The 5,685-nt window shown below is 39.2% G+C and overlaps 1 long non-coding RNA gene across 2 annotated transcripts; it reads left to right on the forward strand.

Moving 5' to 3' along the window:
* The first annotated feature begins 668 nt into the window (after positions 1-668).
* LOC124676182 lies at positions 669-5,178 on the forward strand. 2 transcript variants are annotated; one of them, XR_006993545.1, is made up of 4 exons: positions 669-920; positions 3,846-3,920; positions 4,640-4,760; positions 4,922-5,178. It is a non-coding gene; the product is annotated as an uncharacterized LOC124676182 (long non-coding RNA). The 2 variants fall into 2 exon arrangements; XR_006993544.1 differs by having other exon boundaries at positions 669-3,920.
* Positions 5,179-5,685: the final 507 nt, after the last annotated feature.

A 5,685-nucleotide genomic window follows, 5' to 3' on the forward strand; every position in this document is an offset into this window, starting at 1 on the left:
AAAGAGTTAAGACCACAACTCATTTTCTGCAAAGAAAATGCAATCGTTAGAAAAAAAAATTATGCTTCTATTTTTTTTTCTTAGGAAGTACACAAATATTTACAGAGCCCGTTACATTTTTTTAAGAAACCCAGCCCGGTACTAGATTTTGCATCGGGCTCATCTCTCTGTAACTAGCCATATTGGCCCATAGATCTTCGTTCCATCATATGGCCGTAGAATTGGATAGTTTAGTTTCCACCCAGCCTTCTCTCAAAAAAAAAAAAAAAGTTCCACCCAGCCGAAGGAAAGTCGAACCAGCCCAAGCCTATACGGCACCGGAAACATGGTAGGGGGCGGGACATAGCAGATAGATCGATGTGAGTTCTCAAAAGGAAAAAGAAAAAGATCACCGTTTCTATTTTTCAGCTAGCTGAAATTCCAATTCGCTTCAGGTCAGATCCGTGACCGTTCATTTCATTCTGCGGGCGTGAATCTCGTCGCTAGCTTCCTTCCTCCGCGTCGCGAGTGTGCTCTTCCGGCACCGGTCTGAGTCCGGTTTTCTGGCGGTTTTTGTTCTGGTCTATTTTCGGTTTCCATAGCGTCTCTTTCCCCTTTCCCCTCTTCTGTGTCAGGTGGAGAGAAGAGCAGGGGAGTTGGGGGTGGGGGTCTAGGCTTCCAGAGGGAGGTGCCGGGAGGAGTCCGGTCTTATCTCGCGGGGAGAAAGTTGGAGACGAGGGAGTTGGGGCCGGTGTTGCCCTCTCGCCGGCGGATTTCGTGCTCTATCCAGCAGTGGGTTTGATTTGGTGAAGGCTTTCAGAGGGAGGTGCTGGGAGGAGTCCTGTCGTCTCTCGTGCGAATCATGGTTCGGCGTGGAGGCAGAGGAGCTGGTTTCCTCCATGGCGAAGCTCCCATCGAGCGACAGTCTTTTCGAGGATACGGTAGGAGTCCTCGTCGACGTCGGGATGGGTATTTTTCTTCGTTGTTGATTCAGGCCTGCGTTGATTCTTTTTTTCTATTTCCCTCCTTCTGTGCTCATTCGCAGCACACACAAGTATGTTTTGTGCGCAGATCTGTGGTATTCTAGTAGTTCTTAGCTCATGGGGAGAGTAACACGAATACATGGAGGTGGTGTATTGATTTTGAAGCAATTCTCTTCTGTGTGTACCCTAGATCCGTCTAAGAAAGAAAAGATTGGTGGAGTTATGCCATTTTTGGTGACTACCACGGAAATTAGGACAACAACCACAAAAATTTGGTGATGTCTCTTCCCTTTTTCAAATGTCATGCTTAGATTAGCATTAGAAACGAGTCAATATTGTCTATGTGGATGTTACGCTTTGATTCTGTTGATGCTTGTCTGTCGAAGCCTCCTATTTAGCTCTCCCACAGAAAATGGGTTAGTATTAGCTTAATGTTACAAGCCTACGCAAAATAAATTTTTAGTAAAGCTTCATGTTCAACATTGTACTTCACTTTCATACCCAGTTCTGGAAAAATTATTACCTGAAATCGTAGTACTACACAATCTGCAAAGCTAGGTCATGTACTTAAGTGTTTTTCTTAATTCAAAAATTGGCTTTTTAGTGTGTGTAGAGTTTGTAAGGGTTGTTTGGTCCACCCATTTTCCATTCTATCATTGAATTTGAATAGCATGAAACCTCTAGAATAGTGTTGAAATCACATGCCACTAAGCGGGCCCTAAACCAAGTGGTTTGTCTTAGTGTGATAGCCATTCTTAGCGTGTTTAGAGTTTCATTCTTTCAATTAATTTGTTTTCATTCATATTTGTGTATAGTTTTGAATCGATGCAGTGTTCCTTTTATGGTGCTTCTGTTAGTGGGTACGTCTGTACTGTTCTCCTGCAGTTTGTGTGCATACCTGTGTGAATAACTCACCATGGACATCAATCGTTGTTTGAAAGCCTTGCTAGTATACCCCTGAATAATGCAGTTCAATTTTGTTTTGTAAATGAGCAATTGAGTTACATATCACTGTAATGAATAATGTAATGAATTAGATGAACAGAGTACCTCAGTCTAATTTATTTTATTTCAGTCCCTCATTGTTCCACTCTTTTTTAGTTTCTTTATTTTCTCTTCATTATTTCACTATTTCTTCATTTTCTCTATCTTCAGTTTCTTAATTAGATGCTTGTCCCAGTATCCTCTTATTACCTCTGCTTCTTTCTCTTCATTGTTTCTTCATTCTTCTGTCTCTTTGTCAGGCTTGTCAGTTCTCAGTTTTTCTGTGTCTTTCTCCATATCTCATTTTTTGTCCCTTATTTTCCATCTCTCATTTTCCATTTTCCATTTTATATCAGACAACTATGTCTCTCATTTTACGTCTCTCTTTCTCTATCTCTCATTGTCTGCCTTGTCAGTATTCAGTCATTTGCCGTGTCGATATTCAGTTATCCCTGTCTCATTTTGTCTCTCATTCTTTGTCCCTCATTCTTTGTCCCTCATTTTCCGTTTTTCATTAACCGTCTCTCATTTTGATATCAGCCTATCTCCGGTTCTCAGTCACTCTTTCTTTCTTTGTCTCTCAGTTTCTCTTTGTCTCTTAGTTATTCTCACTCCTCAATCTTCTCATTTGCTCAGTCCTCAGTCCTATATATCATTTGCTCAGTTTTTCTTATTTGCTATATCCTCAGTCCTATCATTTGCTTTGTCCTCAGCCTCATTATTATTTTATCACTCTTCTTGTTTCTCTCGGTCCTGAGTCTTTCTTTAGTTTTCTTATTTTTATGGCATCCTCTTTGCTCTGTCCTTCATTTTTCAGTTCATATCTATCTCTTTGTCTCTTAGTTATTCTCAGTCCTCAATATTGTCATTTGCCCAGTCCTGTCATTTGCTCAGTTTCTTTGATCAGCTTTTGTTTTATTTGCTCTATCCTCAGTCATATCATTTGCTTTGTCCTCGATCTTATCATTATTCTATCACTCTTTCTTGAATATTTCATCTCTATCATTACTCGTGTCCCTATCACTTGGTCTTGGTTCTCCTTTCTCTCTTTCTTCGGTAATTGTTCTTGTTATTGGTTTGTCAGTATCCATTGCTTCCACTTCCCGTTGATTTAGATGAAATTGAATTCAGATGCTTTTTTCTAGCTTAATTTGCATGCATGTCTGAATGTGCTATTGTCTTACAGTATACAGTTTCTGAGATAGAAAATTGCGGTGTGAGGATGAACATAGTTGTTCTTATTGACATGATGATTTCTTGCCTCGGACTGTTACTCTTTTAGAAGATATTTTCAAGTCTTATTGACATGATGATTTCTTGCCTTGGACTGTTACTCTTTTAGAAGATATTTTCAAGTCCATTCTCTTGTATGGACACGCCGCAAGTGCTCTTTTATTTTCATGGATTATACTCTCAATCCTGCTTTGTAGTTTATTTATATTTTCCCACTATTATATGATACTAGTAGCACACTGCAAAACGCTCTCACAGCATGCAGTTCTAGTGGCCTAGTGTTATTCTCTTGATCGTTATCTTATCCTGTAGTCTTTTAGCTTGTCGCTTTTTATATCTTTTACTTTCAGTCCATCATTAATAAGCCAATGACGTAGCACGGCTACATCAAGTAAAAACTAGATGTATGATTTACTCATTTTTCATTTGATTATTGGGTTATTCATGTCTTTTTCTTATAATAGGCCTTCAAAGTAAGGCTGTAACTGTATCATGTGAATTGGTTGCTATGATATATATAGGGGTATTTGCCTTATTTCTATGATGAGTCCATCAGAAATAAGGTAAAAATAGAACTCTGAGTTAGAGATACGGTATTGCTAAGCGGGGAGTATATTTTACTTGGGAGGCATCTTTTTTGACATTTGATTTACTCATTTTTCAAAGGGGTACTGCGCTGATCTTGGGGCATTAGAATGTGAAAAGGAAAGAGGGAAATATGTCAATGAATGCCACCCCCTGGTATGTGTCCTGCAAGAAGAATTATTCTCTGTTATTTTTGCTAATTTGGTGTTTTTACGTTGAGACCTATATATCATTTATTGTTATCTCTCTAAATATGTGTCACTCGTATACTGTCACTCATTATTCGTCATTCGATTTTCCTAATTAGTCAGGAGCTGGTGTATTAGTTTCCTTCTTCCTAGTTCTTTCTCTTTTAGTCTGATCATGATCACGTGGCAAATATAGCTAGAGAAACTTAAACATGACGTATTTTTATCAGTGTTGCATCAAGCAAGGTGCCATTGTTAGGTCCAACACAATAGCTTATATTCAAGGATATGCACGATGCAGAATGACACCTATGCCAGATATACACTGATTAGGAAGTCTACTTACTCTACTCCGTCTAGAATAATGTGTGGCACTTTCACACTGATTAGGAAGTAGACCTTTTTTATACTAGTAGTGCACGCAGTAGTTTTTGACATGCAATCCGTACTTCAATTTTCAGTTTCTCAGTATGTTTCTTAGTGATACTAGCATCCGTTGTAACATTGTAGTTTTAGTCCATTGCGGCCTGGTGATTTTTCTCATGACATAGCCTACTTTTGAATTATCTTCCACCTGTTGTCATACATATATGAGAATAAACATGCCTGGCCTAGGGATGTTCCTGTACACCGAATGATGTGGGGTTTTTCACTACTTGCTAATACCATCGAGCATTTTCTTTGCAGCTCAAGTAAATTTTGGGATAGGTACATGATTGATCAAGAAAGAAGGAAGTTCTGAAAAGTAGTAGGGGAGGGGGAGAAGCGGTGACAATGTGACATGCCTGAGATTATATGAGGTCAAAAGGTTTGCCCAACTGCTTCTGAGTTCCTGATTTTGCTGTAGTTCTCCTCATTCCCATCCATCGTGGATGTGGATCTACCTTATTCGTGCCTTCTAGTTTATGATCTCTTTTGCCCCTCTCTTTTTCTGAATTCCTATGTGGTGCTTGTGGCTGCTGGTACTAGGCGGCTTTGCGTGAGGACTAAGAAGAAGAGAGACATGGTGACGTGGAGGCAGCTGGTAGACCAGGCCAACGAAAATAGAAGGCCCACTTCACTGTTTTATGTGAAAGCCTCAAAAAAGGCTGATGTAGAAATAATGCAACGGACTACTTTTTTTGGGTCCTTATATGTACGAAAGCTCAGTTCAATTGATCGTTTGCTGGGGGAATGAAAAAAAACCAGGAAAAACCGGACTGACCAGAATAAATTTGCTTCACTTTTTTTTTGTCCGAAATGACCGGAATGAAGTTTTAAGCAGAGATTGGAGAGGTAAATGAATACTACTAAAAGGGGGACAAATCTGACTTGAAGCGAATTGCATTTTCATCTAGATGATGGTTAGACATTAGATCAATGCGATTCTTTCCCATAAATCAGAATGGATGAGCGGCGTCGCAAACTCGATCAAGCCGACATATCGATCACCAAGTTGTCGCTCCCAAATCATCTCTAGCACTAACAACCAAGAAACCTTATTTCTTTATTATTAGATATAGGTATAGATATATAGTTATGTTGGAAATGTTTTTTCTAGAACATCATTTTAGGCTATTCTATTTGGACCACATTTTCCCTCTTAGCATTTGGTTACAAGCGGTTACTCTTATATTGTTAGGGGAACTTTTCTATAGAGGAGGACCTTTAAAGCTAACATTTTCTAAGGTAATGTTTTTTGATTGATTTTTGGCAACCACTATGAAAAAAGCGCCCTCTCTCTGCAAATATTA

This window comes from Lolium rigidum, chromosome 7, assembly GCF_022539505.1.
Source record: "Lolium rigidum isolate FL_2022 chromosome 7, APGP_CSIRO_Lrig_0.1, whole genome shotgun sequence".
NCBI lineage: Eukaryota > Viridiplantae > Streptophyta > Magnoliopsida > Poales > Poaceae > Lolium > Lolium rigidum.